The sequence below is a fragment of the Pristiophorus japonicus genome, unplaced genomic scaffold, assembly GCF_044704955.1.
Source record: "Pristiophorus japonicus isolate sPriJap1 unplaced genomic scaffold, sPriJap1.hap1 HAP1_SCAFFOLD_532, whole genome shotgun sequence".
Taxonomy (NCBI): Eukaryota; Metazoa; Chordata; class Chondrichthyes; family Pristiophoridae; genus Pristiophorus; species Pristiophorus japonicus.
Window position 1 is genome coordinate 179,810 of NW_027254439.1, and position 18,220 is coordinate 198,029.

The following is an 18,220-nucleotide window of genomic DNA, read 5'->3' on the forward strand; positions in this document are numbered from 1 at the left end:
ACAGAGAGTACAACAGGCAAGCGAGGGTTAAATGTGGGACCTTGTTTCTCTCACTCTCTGACACTGTCCCGCAGGCACCGACTCCTCCGCGGAGGGATGTTGTTCCCCCTGCGCCTCATTGGAGCGGCGCCTCCATTTATTCCTGGGGGGGCGCGGAGGCAGAGTGACCTCCGTGTCTGCCGAGCCCTCCCGCTCCACTCCCCCCTTTTTCTTATCTTGCCCGCGCCCGAGCCCCTCTGTGCTATTGGTCAAGGGCTCGGGCACGGGCTCAGGGCACCCCGCGCTCGCCGGTGACAGGGTTGGGTTGAGTGCGGGGATCAAATTGTCTGGCGCACTGAGGGGACCCGCCTCGAGATGTTTCGCCTTCCTCCGCGCCTTCTTTCTGATCGGACGCTCTCCCTCCCCCCTACCGGAGGCCGTGAAAACAAAGGCCCCCGACGATGCCCGCGCACCCACAGCTCCCGGCATGCGGACGCTACTAGGGGGAGGGGTGGCGGCGGCGCCAACCTTGGCCGCCTTCGGTGGTTTGGCAGCCTTGGAGGCGGGGCAGTTCTTGCGAACGTGCCCCACCTTCCTGCAGGCATGGCACCGCACGCCGTCCGATGTCCAAAAGACGCGGTAGGCAGTCCCCTCGAGCACCACATTAAAACTTCCCTCTGTCGTCTCCTCCCGCGCCAGCCAGACAAAGAGCTGGCGGCGGAAGGAGAAAACGTGGCGCAGGCTGCTCTCCCTGAGGCCGAGCGGTATGGGGTTGATCCCTGACGTTACTTACCCCAGTTGGTGTAGGTGAGGGAGGAGCCCAGCGGGAACAAAGGGCGGGACGTTAGAAATGATGACCCTCTGCGCAGTGGCCACGACAGCGTCCACCGGCAGGAACGTCCTGTCCACCGTGAGCCCCTTTTCAAGGGCCAGGGACACCGCCCGCTCCGACCACAGGAAGAACACGGCCTTCCCAGACATCTTGGAGGCTGCGACAATGGCCGAGGGGCCGACTATCCCAGCCATCGCCCGCACGCACTCCTCAATGCTCATTGTGGGGTGAGTGTAGCTCTTGACCCCGTGTTTCTTTGTTATTAGTCTGAACGGTGGCAGGGCAGCAGGAGGCGCAGGAGGCGCCGTGGATGTGGACGTCGCCTGCACATATGTCTTTGCTGGCCCTACCACCGGCGTGGATGGGGTCGCCATCACGGGGTCCCTTTAAGGGCCACACCCACCCCAAAGTCACAGGCCTTAATGGTCTTAATTGGCCTCGTTGGTATTTGAACAGAGGGAGCTCTGAAAGAGGCACACCTCTCCCCTAGTTGACAATTGGGGAGGGGCCGTGCTCCCTCTGCTCAGTTGTCTTAATTGTTCTTACAATTAGGAGGAAAGTGCTCTCAGAGAGAGAGGGGAGAGACAGAGAGAGAGTGAAAGAGTGTGGGGGGTGGGTAAGAGGGAAGCTGCGAGGGCAGGTCTCTCCTCACAGCGATGGGTGGGTGTCTTTCTTGGGGTGCACTCCCCAGATGATGGCAAAACAAACACAGTCTTTGTAGATGGTCTTCGGGTGGGGGGTGGGAAAGGTCTTCACCTGGGGCAGCTGGAGCCACCCATGCACATATTCCCAACGATGTTAAATAGGTGATTAATAATTCTTCAGCCAGGTAGCTCCAGCTATCCCAGGCTAGGCAATGGGGGAGGGGTGCTTCAGTGGTGTGTGGGGCCTAGCTGTAAGCAAGACACCCACACACACTTCCACACACACACATCCCCGCGATGTTCCGGGCCTCAAAGAAATCTTCTTTTCTCCCCCCACCGATACAACAAAGTCCTTAGGGGAATGCACCAATGTACACCCACCTTTGCATGATGAAGTCTCTCCCTCCTTCCACACTGGATAGTTGTTGTTCTTTTTTCCCCTCTCTCCAACTCTCCGTAGAAGTAATGAAGTTGTTGAATTTTCTGCTCTCCTCCTCTCCCTCTGGATGGATTGTAATGAAGTAAGCCCCTTCCTCCTCTTCCTGGGCTGTTTCACAGGTCTCACAAAGGCCTTCCAGGCAGAAGCAACAGCAGGTAGCTCCTTCTCTCACTGCTCCAGGCTCCAAATGATCAGGCCACGCCTCCAACAGCTGTCAACAGAACTCTTTTGGGAGGCAACTAAAACATTAAATTGTGGCCCCCCGATCTGGGGGACGCGCCAAACATTTACAAGGCCTTTTCTGAGGGATTTTTTGGGTTTTTTTTGTGGTTTCCTTTGTGTTTGTATTTTGTTTTTGTTTTTTGTTTTTGGGGCACTAAAATCATATTTTTTCCCCAAGTGCCCCCTATAAAAGGGGAGGGGGACACTAAAAACACCGGCAATTAAAACAAATAAACTTTAAAACATAAAATCAATTTAAAATTTGGTTGCCGGGTGTGACGATGCACACCAGTCCCTCTGGCGCCCACCTCTCGCGGAAGGCCACGAGCGTACCGGTGGACACCGCATGCTCCATCTCCAAGGACACCCTGGCATGGATGTAAGCACGGAAGTGAGGCAGGCAGTCAGGCTTAACGACCCCCTCGACCGCCCGCTGCCTGGACCAGCTGATGGCACCCTTGGCCGTGCCCAGGAGCAGTCATACGAGGAGGCCCTCGGACCTACCCGCTCCCCTCCGCACAGGGTGCCCAAAGATCAGGAGTGTGGGACTGAATTGCAGCCAGAATTTCAGGAGCAGCCCCTTTAAATAATAAAACAGGGGCTGCAACCTCGTCCATTCGGTAAAAACATGGAACACGGACTCTTCCAGACCGCAGAAATTGCAGACGGCCTGGGAGCCCGTGAACCGGCTTAAAAATTTATTGCATGGCACTACTCCTTGCACCACCCTCCAGGCCAAGTCCCCGATAAATACTGGGAGGACTCCCGCGTAGAGTGCACTCCATTGGGGACACCCCCTCCTCCGGATGGCAAGATGGTACGTCATCTCGTGTCCGGATGGCCGGCGAGGATGGCAAAATTGAGAGTGTGCAGGAGCAGCCCGTACAGGAAACCCTTCCGCGTGGAACTGAAAGGCACGGAGGAGATTTCCCCGAGGCGGCTCAAGTTGTGATGCTCCGGCTCCCGAAGGAGGTTCCGAGGTTTGGCGCTGATGAGGAATTCCGTCCGGACGGGGGTCAGTTCGGACGGGATCTCTCCAAGTGCTTGAGCCTCCTCGATGCACCTAATGGAGTCAGGGCCCAGAGCTGTTTTTAGCGACTCGATGGCATCGGCCGCACGGCGGACGTCGGCCGAATTTAGGCGCCGCGCCAGCGTGTCTGGCGCCATCCAGCCCGCTCCTCCGCCATCGAGCAGGTCGCTGACCCTGGTCACCTCACCAGACAAACTCCAACTCGTCCAACCGACACCTAAAACCTCGGTCGTGGAGGTACGGATTCCTGAGCAGCGGCTCCTGCAGGACAGCCGCCACTCCAGCCGGTGGAGAGCTGCGCTTGGTGGAGACTTTGTTCCAGACCCTGGTGAGTTCCTTGTAAAAGACAGACAGCTCCTGGAAGGCGGTCCTGACGCCCCCCAAGCTCACAAACAGGAGCTGCGTGTTGTAGTTGAGGCCGTGCTGCTGGCGGAAGAAATACGTCGCCAGAGCATGCCACCTAGGAGGGGGCTCGACGTAAAGGTATCTCTGCAGGGTCTGAAGATGGAAAGTCACGAGCTGGGTGCTGACGCACACCAACGACTAACCGCCCTCCCCAAGCGGGCGACTCAAGACCGCGGCAGAGACCCAGTGCTTCCTGTTGTTCCAGAAGAAGTCCACCAGTTTCTTCTGTATCTTGGTGACAAACGCAGGGGGAGGGGTCAAAGTGACCAGCCGGTACCACAACATGGTGGCCACCAGCTGGTTTATGACTAGCGCTCGACCCCTGTAGGACAGCACTCAGAGCAGTCCTGACCAGCGCCCTAGGCGAGTGGCGACCTTGGCCTCCACCTCTTGCCAGTTCGCCGGCCAGGCTTCCTCGTCGGGGCTAAGGTAGACTCCCAGATAGAGGAGATGGGTCGTGCTCCAGGCAAAAGGCCTGAGCTCCTCCGGCAGGGAGTCCACCCACCACTGACCCACCAGGAGTCCGGAACATTTCTCCCAGTTGATCCTGGCAGAGGATGCGGCCGAGTAAATCTCCTGGCACTCACGCATCCTCCGCAGGTCAGCGGGATCCTCTACCGCGAGGAGCACGTCATCGGCGTGAGGCAAGAGGACGACCTCCACGCCCGGCCCTTGCAGAGCCAGTCCCGTCAACCTCGTCCACAGGAGGCGCAGGAAAGGCTCCATGCAGATGGCATATAACTGGCCGGACATGGGACATCCCTGGCGCACCCCTCTCCCAAAGCAAAGGGGCGCCTTCAAGGGCCCGTTAACCTTTATCAGACACTCCGCAGCGGCGTACAAATGTCGGATCCGGGCGACGAAATGCGTCCCGAACCTGAAAGCGTGCAGAGTTCCGAACAGATAGTCGTGATCCACCCTGTCGAACGCCTTCCCTTGGTCGAGAGATAGGAAGGCAACCGACAGACCAGCCTCCTGGGAATGATGGATGAGGTCCCGGACCAGATGGATGTTGTCATGGAATGTCCGGTCCGGGACCGTGTAGGACTGGTCGGGGTGGATCATGTGGTCCAGCACGGCGCCAAGGCGAGCAGACATCACCCTGGCGAAGATTTCGTAGTCCGTGCTGAGGAGGGAGACCGGGCGCCAGTTGTTAAGGAGGCGGAGATTGCCCTTCTTTGGCAGCAGGACAATGACTGCCCTGCACCAAGAGAGGGGCATCTCCCCAGTCACCAGACTTTCCCCCAGGACCCGCGCATAGTCGCCTCCCAGGACGTCCCAAAACCCCCCGTGGAACTCCACGGTCAGCCCATCCAGCCCCGGGGCTTTTCCCCTCGAGAGCCGGGCGAGCTTCCAGATTTTCGGCGCCCTCCGGGCTGACCTTCGGCAGGTCCTCCCACAAAACTCTACGTGCTTACTCGCTGGACGGCTCCGGAGAGAACAGAGCCCCGTAATATTCACGGGCCCTGTTGTTGATGTCCTCCGGATCTGAGACGAGAGAGCCGTCGTCGGCCAGTAGCGTCAAGAGCTGCTTACGGACACTCTGTCTTTTTTCCAGTGAGTAGAAGAAGGGGGAGCTGCGGTCCAGATCCTGCAGGAACCGGATCCGCGACCTCACGAACGCGCCTCGGGACCCGACGAGCTGCAGGTCCTTCAGCGCGTCCTTCTTCGCTTCGTACACCATCCGCAGGGCCAGGTCCTCGACGACTTGACCGAGACAGGACTCCAGTTCGAGCACCTCTTTTTCTAGGTGCCCGACCCTGGCCGCCCGCCTCTTGGTCGATCCCCTCGCGTACTCTTGACAGAAGACGCGGACGTGAGCCTTGCCCACGTCCCATCATAGCCTCAAGGAGGGGAAGCCCCCCTGCTTCCTTCTCCAGTCGGCCCAGAAACGACGAAATGAGTCCTGGAACCGCACGTCCTCCAGCAGCTGGTTGTTAAAATGCCAGTACGCGGACCCCGTCCTCATGCGGAGTGAAGTGAGCTCCGCCCACACCAGGTGGTGGTCCGAACATGGCACCGGTCGCATGGAGGCCCCCGAGATGCAGGAAATGTACGCCCAAGACACGTAAATGCGGTCGACTTAGACCATCCTTCTCCAGGCCTCACCGAAGTAAAGGCGCTGGAGTCGGGATGGAGATTTCGCCAGACGTCCACCAAGTCGAAGGACCCGACCAGGTCCCTCAACTTCTCCATCGCCGTCATGCACTGCGGGGCACCGGAGCGGTCCCTCGCCTCGAGGGTGCAGTTCAAATCCCCCCTGAGGACAATGCAGTCACCGACGTCGACGGAGCCAAGAAGAGCGGACACTTCTTCGAAGAAGCGCGTTTGATGCAGGCCGGACTGAGGGGCATACACGTTCACGAGATGGAATGGCACATCCCCCAGGCAAACCGTGGCATGCAGCAAGCGGCCTGGCATGGGCTCCTCGACTCCCAAGATCTCCGGCTGAAAATGCGGGGCCAAAAAGATGGCCACCCTACAAGAAGTGGTAGTGAGGTGGCTCATGCGGACCTCTCCTTGCCATTCCAGGAGCCACGTGGCTTCGTCTCCCGGAACGGTGTGGGTTTCTTGCAGGAAGCACACTGCATACTTCCCCTCCCGCAGGAGCGAAAAATTGTTAAATCTACGGTGTGCCTCTCTGCCGCCGTTGATGTTGAGGCTGGCTATGGTTATCTTCATGACAAAAGCATAGTGCAACCTCTACCTAACCTATTGTGGTGGGGGGGTGTGGAGTCGTTTGTTGACCTCCACTCCTTCAGCAGCCCAGCGAGGAACCTTTTGAGCCGGCGCAGCTCAAGGCCTTGCGCCTTTGATAAGGGCCCGCCCGCGGCCATGGTATTAGCGGCGGCGCGGACGGACGCGACGAGCAGCCCCGGCTCGGACCATCTTTCCAGGGCCAAATGGGCTCGGTTGCGGTGACCCTGGCTCTGGACCAAAAAGTCCCGGAGTTCCTTTGCAGGAATGAGGGGGGACTCAGCGGCGGGCAAGAGGAGATCCACCGCCTCACTGGCGATGGACTCGAGATCTTCTCCCTCGTCCCCCACCGATTCCCCGTCCCCCTCCGGGAGGTCGCCGCCAGCTGCCGGCCCGTCGACCACACGAGGTACAGCAAATGGCCCAGCCGCTCCATCCGGCCCTGGCTCCGTCCCGATCCCACCCCCAGGATCGTCGGCAGAGGAGTCCCCACTGGGCTCTTTTAAAAGCGGTGCTGGGTCAGAAAGCGACAGCGGAAGTGGTTCCTCCTCTGCCCCAGGAGCCGGGGAACACGGAGAGACCTGGTCAAAGTAATGTTCCAGGTCCTCCAAGTACCCCAGCACCAAAGTAGGGGGCGAAGGTTGTTGTTTTTCCCCCTCCCCGCCGCCACCCCCCGGCCCAGTGTGTGGATGTTCTGTAAAATTATTGGCATTTTCAGTTTCTGCCGGGTCGAGCGACACCCGGGGGAAGTTGGTTAATAGCTGGGCGGGCTTAGATTCGGCCTTTTTGGCCCCGCCCGCCTCAGTCCCTGGGACGCTCGACCCGGCGGCAACGCATTCCTCCGCTGGCCCCACGCCCCCCACGACAGGCAGATCTTCCACGCCATTCCTGGGAGGCAGAGGCTGGGCAGCCTCGACTGTCTCACCCTCCCCGGGGACAGACTCCTCTCGCCTACAGCGCAGTTTGGGGGCGCTGGTAGGGGACGTGGGACACGCGGCGGGCACTGATTCCTCCGCGGAGGGATGTTGTTCCCCCTCCGACTCATTGGAGCGGCGCCTCCTTTTGTTCCTGGGGGTGCGTGGAGGCAGGGAGACTTCCATGTCTGCCGAGGCCTCCCGCTCCACCCCCCCATTTTTCTTTTCTTGCCCGCGCCCGAGGCCCTCTGTGATATTGATCAAGGGCTCGGGCACGGGCTCAGGGCACCCCGCGCTCGCCGGTGTCAGGGTTTGGCTGAGTGCGGTGTTCAGGGGACCCGCCTCGAGATGTTTCGCCTTCCTCCGCGCCTTCCTTCCTATCGGATGCTCTCCCTCCCCCCCGCCGGAAGACGTGAAAACAAAGGCTCCCGACGAAGCCCGCACACCTACAGCTCCCGGCACGCGGACGCTACTAGGGGGAGGGGTGGCGGCGGCGCCAGCCTTGGCCGCCTTCGGTGGTTTGGCGGCCCTGGAGGCGGGGCAGTTCTTGCGAACATGCCCCACCTCCCTACAGGCATGGCACCGCACGCCGTCCGACGTCCAGAAGACGTGGTAGGCAGTTCCCTCGTGCACCACATTAAAATTGCCCTCTGACGTCTCCTCCCGCGCCAGCCGGACAAAAAGCTGGCAGCGGAAGGAGAACACATGGCGCAGGCTGTTCTTCCTGAGGCCGAGCGGTATGGGGTTGATCCCCGACCTTACCTCCCCCAGTTGGTGTAGGTGAGGGAGGAGGAGCACAGCGGGAACAAAGGGCGAAACGTTTGAAAGGATGACCCTCTGCGTGGTGGCCTCGAGGGGGTCCACCGGCAGGAATGTCCCACCCACCGTGAGCCCCTTTTCAAGGGCCAGGGACACCGCCCGCTCCGATCCCAGGAAGAATACAGCCTTCCCAGACATCTTGGCGGCTGCGACAATGGCCGAGGGGCCGACTACCCCAGCCATCGCACTACTCAATGCTCATTGTGGGGTGAGTGTAGCTCTTGACCCCGTGTTTCTTTGTTATTAGTCTTAATTAGTCACAGGCCTTAATGGTCTTAAATGGCCTCGTTGGTGTTTGAACAGAGGGAGCTCTAAAAGAGGCACACCTCTCCCCTAGTTGACAATTGGGAAGAAGCCTTGCTCCCTCTACTCAGTTGTCTTAATTGTTTTACAATTAGGAGGAAAGGGCTGTCAGAGAGAGAGGGGAGAGACAGAGAGAGAGAGAAAGAGGGTGGGGGGTGGGAAAGAAGGAAGCTGCGAGGGCAGGTCTCCCCTCACAGCGCTGGGTAGGTGTTTCTTGGGGTGCACTCCCCAGATGGCAAAAAAAAAACACAGTCTTTGTAGAATGGTCTTCGGGTGGGGGGAGAAGATGTCTTCACCTGGGGTAGCTGGAGCCACCCAGGCACACACTCCCAACGATGTTTAATAGGGTGATTAGTACTACTTCAGCCAGGTAGCTCCAGCTATCCCAGGCTAGGCAATGGGGGAGGGGTGCTTCAGTGGTGTGTGGGGCCTAGCTGTAAGCAAGACCTCCACACACACTTCCACACACACACACCCGCCGCGATGTTCCGGCCCTCGAAAGGTCTTCTTTCCTCCCCCCACCGATACAACAAAGTCTTTCGGGGAATGCACCAAAACACACCCACCTGTCGAAGATTGTAGAAATGCTCTCCCTCCTTCCACACTGGATGGTGTTTTCTCAGGATGTTCGTTTCCCCCCTCTCTCCAACTCTCTGTAGTAGTAAAAAATGCTACATTTTCTGCTCTCCTCCTCTCCCTCTGGACGTTGAATTGTAGTAAGCCAGCCCTCTCCTCCGCTTCCTGGGCTGGTCTCAGGGTTCACTCCAGGCCTTCCAGGCAGGAGAAAAACAGGTAGCTCCTTCTCTCACAGCAACAGAGCACCAACTGAATAGGCCACGCCTCCAAAGCTCCACCATTGGTCCAGAGATCCCCTGAAAGTAGCAGGCCAGGTGGATAAGGTGGTTAAGAAGGCATACGGAATACTTGCCTTTATTAGCCGAGGCATAGAATACAAGAGCAGTTAGGTTATGCTTGAACTGTATAAAACACTAGTTAGGTCACAGCTAGAATACTGTGTGCAGTTCTGGTCACCACAATACAGGGGAAAGATGTGATTGCACTAGAGAGGGTACAGAGGAGATTTAGGAGGCTGTTACCTAGACTACAGAATTTTACTAAGAAGAAAGATTGGATAGTGTGATCTGCAAACTTGGAGATATTGCATTCAATTCCTTGTCTAAATCATTAATATATATTGTAAATAGCTGGGGGCCCAGCACTGAACCTTGCAGTACTCCACGAGTCACTGCCTGCCGTTCTGAAAAGGACCCATTTATTCACACTCTTTTCTTCCTGTCTGCCAACCAGTTGTTTATCCACGTCAATACATTACCCCCAATACCATGTGCTTTGATGTTGCACACTAATCTCTTGTGTGGGACCTTGTCAAAAGCCTTTTGAAAATCCAAATGCACCACATCCACTGGTTCTTCCTTGTCGACTCTACTTGTTACATCCTCAAAAAATTCCAGAAGATTTGTCAAGCATGATTTCCCTTTCATAAATCCATGCTGACTTGGACCGATCCTGTCACTGCTTTCCAAATGCGCTGCTACTACACCTTTAATAATTGATTCCAATATTTTCCCCACTACTGATGTCAGGCTAACCGGTCCATAAGTCCCTGTTTTCTCTCTCCCTCCTTTTTTAAAAAGTGGTGTTACATTGGCTACCCTCCAATCCATAGGAACTGATCCAGAGTCCATGGAATGTTGGAAAATGACCACCAATGCATCTATTATTTCCAGGACCACTTCCTTAGGTACTCTGGGATGCAGGCTATCAGGCCCTGGGGATTTATCGGCCTTCAATCCCATCAATTTCCCTAACACCATTTCCTGACTAATAAGGATTTTCCTCAGTTCCCGCTCCTCACTAGACCCTCGGTCCCCTAGTATTTTCGGGAGGTTCTTTGTGTCTTCCTTAGTGAAGACAGAACCAAAGAATTTGTTTAATTGCTCTGCCATTTCCTTGTTCCCCATTATGAATTCACCTGATTCTGGCTGCAAGGGACCTACTAGTCTTCACTAATCTTTTTCTCTTCACATATTTATAGAAGCTTTTGCAGTCAGTTTTTATGATCCCTGCAAGCTTACTCTCATACTCTATTTTCACCATTCAAATTAAACTGTTAGTCCTCCTCTGCTAAATTCTAAATTTCTCCCAGTCCTCAGGTTTGCTGCTTTTTCTGGCCAATTTATATGCCTCTTCCTTGGATTTAACACTATCCTTAATTTCCCTTGTTAGCCACGGTTGAGCCACTTTCCCCATTTTATTCTTATGCCACACAGGGATGTACAATTGTAGTAGTTCATCCATGTGATCTTTAAATGTCTGCCGTTGCCTTGGGATTGGCTTGATAGCTCTTTGTCGGCTGGCATGGACACGATGGGCTATGTCGAAATCTCGACCTCCGAAATGAATGACTCCGACACTTACAGCTCCGGCAGAAGTTTCTTTAATTTACTTGCTAGCAAGGGGCAGGTCACACTCAGTCAAGGGCTAAGTGAACACCTCCGAAATGGTACAATTTCACAAGATATTTATACAGTAAAACCCAAGTTATGGCCTCTCCCTGTGTATTGGCTCTGTCTCGCAGTCAGTGAATACAGATAAAGAGTTAATTACTACATCCTTGTCCTGACATGGTTTCCAGATATTTCCTTTTGTCAGGGTTATTAGTTGGCCAGCCGGCCATTACTCCATGAGAGTGTGGTAATGAGCTATTACCTGTCTTGCATTGTGTCAGGATTATTCAGTTTCCTAGTCAGTTATCTGTTTGCATCAAATGGATGAGGTCTCTACAAGAGATAATGGCTGGTGGTTTGAGTACAAAGAAAAGGGTGGGGTGACATGGAACTCTTGTCGTGTAGACAATAGGAGAGCACCATGGGGGGTACTTGTCTCAGCATGACTTGTCTCCTAGCTGTCTGATGGCCATCAGCCATCTCAAACCAGGTTTAGCTTTGTATGCAAGCTGACTGATTTTGTGCAGAAAGTTCTGGAAGGACCAGGACTCCATTTTGATATATATATATTGCAAAGGGCACACAAATACCGTATGGTATCAGCTTAGATAAAAATACATTTCCACATTCCCCCATTTTGTCCTTCACAAGGACAACTTAATCCATTCTGATCTTGTACAGTCTCTCCATTTCCATTTCCACACAAGAGCCTTCAGCAGTTGTCGCTCTCCATAACTCTAGCCGTGGTCTCGGTAGGTAACATAGTTTCGCCCACCCTTCACCTGGGGCTTTGTTATGGACCGTTGTCCAGCCAACAGTTGCTATCTTTCTCCCATCAGTGGGATTAGTTGTGGCTTGCCATTTAGTCATTTGGGAACACTTGCTGCGTCCCATTTCTGGTCCTTTAGTCTCATTACTCACTAGGCATATTATACCTTCAGGATTTCCTATTCTGGGAGTAATGCTTATGAAGGGAGGCTGACGGTTATTATCATAATTGGGCCGGTACCATCCCTGGAAGGCTGTAAGTTTATACCCTGCTGACCTCCATTCTGTTTGCTCCTTCATGTCTGACACCTTGGTTAGGTTAGTCCTATTTTGCACTATCAACCATTCTACCATTTCTGATTCGTTAAAGGGGACAGACCTCAGGGGAATACCCCCTTCAGAGTGGACCGGTACATGGGAACATATCCAACAACTCGACAAGTTTCTTTCTTGAGCATACCTATGACTCAGTGCCATAAATACATTTACTTGCAATTCCCTTCGGTGGCGGGTCTGTACCCCTGGTGTAATCAATAATGCAAAGTAAAACCATGTCAAGCCCAGCACCATCAGCCCCCATAGTCCATACAGTTTATTTTTCAGTCTTCCTTTTTCTGTTCCTCTGGTTCCTTCTTCCCTTCTTCCTGGTCGGGTGCCCGTTTGCAATGGGATGCATGGATTCATGTTGGTCTTTCCTTTACCTTGATTGCAGTATTGGTCGCCAGAAGGACCTGGTATGGTCCTTCGAATCTTGGCTGTAGACTGCTTTTTCTTTTAAAAATCTTGATGTAAACGAATTCCCCTGGCTCCAGGTTATGACACTTCCCTTCCGCTGGCTTGACTTGAGCTCCCTTTACCTGTGAATGAAAGCTGGAAATACATTTGGTTAGTGCAATACAATAATTCAACATATGTTCCTCCATTTTGTGGATGTCCATTTGTTTTGCAGTAAATGGTGCTTTAAAATGTAGTCGTTGGGGACATCCCATAACTATCTCATGTGGTGCAGATCGCATTACCATCAAAGCTAAGGGCAGCAGTTCTGTCCATTTCAGTCCAGTGTCATTGCATAGTTTTGCCAGCTTATTTTTAAGCATTCTATTATATCTTTCAACAAATCCAGCTGATTGTGGATGATAACTGCAATGAAAACGTTGATTAATCTGCAAATCTTTACACATTTCTCTTATAACAGTTCCCGTGAAATGTGACCCGTTATCACTAGAAAGCTTAGCAGGGATTCCGAAGCGCGGTACGATTTCCTTTAACAAACATTTAGCAACAGTAGTGGCATCGGCCTTTTTACATGGAAAGGCTTCAATCCATCTAGAGAACACATCTACAATAACTAATACATACTTGAATCCCATACACATAGGTAATTCAATAAAATCCATTTGTAAATGTACAAAAGGCCCGACTGGATTTGGGTGGGAGGCAGATTCTACTTTTTCCGTCTTACCCGGATTCATTGTCTGACAGGTAACACAATTTTCACAGATTTGTTTTGCAATTGCCGAAATGCCTGGTGCATACCAAGTTGCCAAAATATAATCTGCCAATCCCCCTTTGCCTGCATGTGTGAATGTATGAACACATCGGGCTATCCATGGAAGTAAGGATCTGGGCGCCACCACACGGCCGTCGTGGTGAACCCATATTCCTTCTGGATTTTTATAACATTGATCCTTCGTCCAGGTCACCACCACCTCCGTACTGTCCTGTGTCTGAAAAGTCAGCACGTCATTAATAGTGGGAGGCGGGTCTGAGCAATTATAAGGTTCGGATTTGATAACAGTTCAACTTCATATTTAGTGGTTCTTGCGGAGGTTAGGTGTTGGGTGGCACATTTAGTAAGTAAAATCTCGACAGAGTGTGGGATGTACAAAATGGTCTGATGATTTAGAGTTATTGTCTGAGCCTGTTGCATAGCGTAATAAGCTGCTGCCAGCGAAGGAAGACATCCTGGTAGTCCGCGTGCCACTGGGTCTAGTTGGGTACTGAAATACGCTACCGGTCGCTGCCTGTCCTCATGTAACTGAGTCAAAACAGATTGTGCAAAACCCGATTTTGTGATGCACAAATAAGTTGAATAGCTTAGTGTAATCTGGTAATCCCAAGGCTGATGCTGAAGTGAGGGGCTGTTTAAGACTCTGGAAAGCATTCCGGGATACTTCATTCCAAATCCTTCTTTAAGCATTTTGAGAATATAGTAGATTAATTCACAGCTCGTAGGTCTTGGACAAACCTCCATTTGTGTGGGCTTCTGAACTGGAAGAATTGGTGTGTTACACGGACTTCTCATTTATGCTTATAGTGATTCACAGATCACAGAATGTAAAGTACTTGTTTTCTAATCTTATTAAAAGGCTTCCAAACCCAAGATTTTTCCAATACACCCAAAATGTTGATCAAGGAGATCACCTGAAATATCTCAAAATCCCAATTCAACTATTGTACTGCCACTCTTTATCAAAAAAAACAAATCCTCTTACTGAGCTAGAAGCTTTTGTACCAAGATTTTACACCAAGGACAATGAGAGTGTACTCCCCCAGCCTGCACCTCGAGAGACTCACAATGGCTTTTAAAAAAAAAAGGCATTACAACTTCCCAAGGCATTACAACTTTTAACCACCGGGACCATGTCTCAACAAACCTATCCTTTGTGCATTTCCTAGCTCTGTAACTTCTCATCCGAATAAATCCACACCTGCGCTTCTAACTTAAAATGTCTTAAACTTCCCACATACATGACAACACTACGAAGGGTTAAAAAACTTCACTTTGTTGGAAAAAGTGGGTGGAGCTAAAACAAACAGGCAGCTCCACAACCTTTCCAAACAGGTTTCCAGACACAAGAAAAAAAACACAGAAACACTCTCATTCAAAGACAAGACATTCACGCACTCTCATTCAAAGACAAGACATTCACAAAAGTGTCTCTCCATTCAATAAAGCTTCTCCTTTTTTTTTTAATCCATAAGTCACTATCAGGTTCTCTTATGGCATTTAACGAAACGACGGGTAGCTGTTTGTTCGCAGCACTCGGGCCTGGGATTGGACGTCATTGATCATTATACGGGCAATTTGGTTGTTGGCCGAATTGCTTTTGATTCTGTGATCCAAATGGATCTTGAACAGAGAAATTAGTCTGAGGTCTAGCATGTACCTGGACTTGGGTCGCATACGGGTTGGGTCCTGGAGGGGGAGGGGGTGCTCTATTACCTGCCTGTTGAGTCCAATCATAATTTGGTTGTTGCTGTTTTGCCCGGCAATTTCTAGCCCAGTGTCCAATCTGACCACAATTGTAACAGGTATATTGTTCCCGCCCTGCATCTTCTCTCCCTTTTCCCCTGAAATTTCCTCCTCTGCCTTGCCCTCTTCCTCTATCCTAGGACGGTGTCACCGGGGTGGGTGTTGTTGGAGCTGCTTGTTCCACAAACACGGTGACCTTGCTTTTAGATTCTCTATTTTGCTCTTGTTTGTCCTTTAACATAGATACAACCTTGGATAGCGATTCCTGTCGCCATCCGAGACAAACTAGTTTAAAGGGATCTCTGAGTTCGGGTCGTAGCCCGTTTACCACGGCGCCGATCATAGGAGCTTCTACCTCCTCTATTTTCATGCCTGAACATTGGTTCATGATCTCTCGCACTCTTTCTACATAATCCTCAACATCCTCCTCCTTTCTTTGTGTAGTTTCCATAATTTTGGACCAATTCGTTTTCCTTGGGAACACCGAATGTAAGGCTTCCCAACATCTTTCCCAGAACCCCTCTCCTGGCTTCGTGCTGGGATCTGCATCTGGAGCCTCTCGATGGGTTTTTAAATTTTTTAATTTTATCTCAAGTTCGGCAAATTTCGTGTCCTTTAGCCATGCTTTCAGTAAGATTTGACCATCTAATATACTGGATTCGTGGCACGATAATCACTTTTAACTGGTCTATGGCCTTTTCAGTATTGGTTTTAGGGTCTGCCAATCCTCCCACAATTATTCTTAACTCACTTGGTGACCATGGTCGATAAATAGGGACCGGAGCCCCCCCAGAGAGTGGACTGGGAAAAAGTCTTACTGGGTATGCAGATGATGATGGCTCCAGGGCACCGGGCCCTTGTCCACGGGTAAGACTTCGTGTGCCACCTGCAGGGCCGTCATGGTATTGATTCCCTTGTGACTGATCTATTTTTCCTGCAGCCGCACCTGCATTGTTGGGAGCGGGTGTTACCCATTTCCCTGTGCTCCGGCCCGAGGGTCGTCTCCTCCTTGTTGGCCTGGAGCACCCCCCGGGGGTGGAACATACGGCGGTGGTCGATGGCTGTAGGGAGTCCAATCATCGTCCCATTCCTCATCCTCATCTTTTTCCCAACCCTTAGGGGCACTTGGTGAGTGTGCCTTTGTCTCTTTAGCAACCATAACAGATGGATGTTTGCTATGTCGAGGGCGATTCACCTGTTCTACCCGTTCATCCCCCTGCTTTCTCCCTCTAGTACACTGCTTGCTAACTCTTAGGCTCTTCTCGTGTCGTTCCTCAGCTTCCCTTTTCCAATCTCCAAACGCCGACCAATTCACCTTTTTTTTCCCTCTTCTACCTGGGTCTCTGTCTATAAGGCATTCTTCTAGACAGGTTATTCTCTCTAAATTAAATGAACCATCGGGTGGAAATGGCCTATTTTCACCCTTAGTCCATTTTACCCATTCTCTTAGGTGGTCAATTGAAGACTGACCACAATTCTGGAGCATAAAATTGGCTGGGGTCCCTTTTGGTGGTGGTTTACTTGCTCCAGCCCCCATTCTGGATGATTAAGATTTTCCACAGTTTCTGATCTCACAATCCTTTCGGCCAACCGAGTTCTCTACGCCCACTTCTCCTGGCCATTACGTGGCCTGAAAAGGCTCTTAATTCGGGCTCAGTCTGGGTGTGTGAGATATGTTGGCACGAACCAACCGTAGTTGATCAATCAGTTACTGTTTCTTTTCTTAATCAATCCTTGTTTTTTTTTCGAATCACAATTTTCCCCAGTGACTCTTGCCGTTTCTCTAATGGCAATGTCGCACAAAGGTATTGCACACGACAGTATAACAAGGACAGCTAGGACAAACAATATTCACGCGAGTATACAAATCATAACCTTACACTCTATCAAAACAAATAATCAATTCTCAGTCTGCGTTGTACGCCACTACAGACCGAGTCCTTAACCTAATAAAACTTATAAAACTGATAAAACTTATGGTTCCATACCCTAACTCTTATCACATAAGAACCTTTGATCGATTGCGCTTCTCTTTTTTTTCCTACTCTTATCACATTAAAAACGTTTTCCTAATTAAAAACAATAAAACTCATCACATAAGAACCTTCGATCGATTAGCGCTTTTTTTCCCTAATCTTATCACATAAGAACCTTCAGGAACCTTTTTCGATCGACTAGCGCTGTTTCTACCTTACCTACTGAAACCTTCCCAGGGCTGTTTCGAGATTTTTTTCAGAACCCGTTCTCTTCTGTTTGCGAGCTGAGAAAGAAGTGGTTATAAAAAATAACTTTAGCTTTTAAATGTCGATTCTTGTAGATTGCAGTACCTCCCCTGTGGACAACAGATTACATATGCGATTCAACAGTGAAGAAACCTCTTGTGAGCAAAAGGCTCACCTTGTTTTGGCCACTGAAGCCTTTCACTGGAGAGGCACTATGCCTTTGTCCGTTTTACTCACAGGACAGAGAGTATGCATCTCGGTGGAACCTCCAAGAAGTAACTGTCGAAATCACGACCTCCGAAAAGAATGACTCCAACACTTACAGCTCCGGCAGAAGTTTCTTTAATTTACTTGCTAGCAAGGGGCAGGTCACACTCAGTCAAGGGCTAAGTGAACACCTCCGAAATGGTACAATTTCACAAGATATTTATACAGTAAAACCCAAGTTATGGCCTCTCCCTGTGTATTGGCTCTGTCTCGCAGTCAGTGAATACAGATAAAGAGTTAATTACTACATCCTTGTCCTGACATGGTTTCCAGATATTTCCTTTTGTCAGGGTTATTAGTTGGCCAGCCGGCCATTACTCCATGAGAGTGTGGTAATGAGCTATTACCTGTCTTGCATTGTGTCAGGATTATTCAGTTTCCTAGTCAGTTATCTGTTTGCATCAAATGGATGAGGTCTCTACAAGAGATCATGGCTGGTGGTTTGAGTACAAAGAAAAGGGTTGGGTGGCATAGAACTCTTGTCATGTAGACAATAGGAGAGCACCATGGGGGGTACTTGTCTCAGCATGACTTGTCTCCTAGCTGTCTGATGGCCATCAGCCATCTCAAACCAGGTTTAGCTGTTTATGCAAGCTGACTGATTTTGTGCAGAAAGTTCTGGAAGGACCAGGACTCCATTTTGATATATATATATTGCAAAGGGCACACAAATACCGTATGGTATCAGCTTAGATAAAAATACATTTCCACAGCTGAATGGCCTCCTTCAATGCTGTAAACTTCTGTGATTCTATGATCCTGTACTTACAGTGATGAGGTTTGTAAATTATGAGAAATATAGAAGATTAAGGGGTGATGTAATTGAGGTGTTTAAGATGATTAAAGGAGTTGATGGGGTGGATGGAGAGAAACTATTTCCTCTGGTGACGAATCCACAACAAGGAGACACAACCTTCAAATCAGAGCTCGGCCATTCAGGGCTAATGTCAGGAGG

General features: G+C 51.3%; 1 protein-coding gene across 1 annotated transcript in view; it reads left to right on the plus strand.

The window, feature by feature from the left end:
• Positions 1-18,220, plus strand: part of LOC139254085 (zinc finger protein 271-like) — a gene marked incomplete at its 3' end in the record, with an annotated part of 222,481 nt that overhangs the window by 173,217 nt on the left and 31,044 nt on the right. The window lies entirely within an intron of this gene.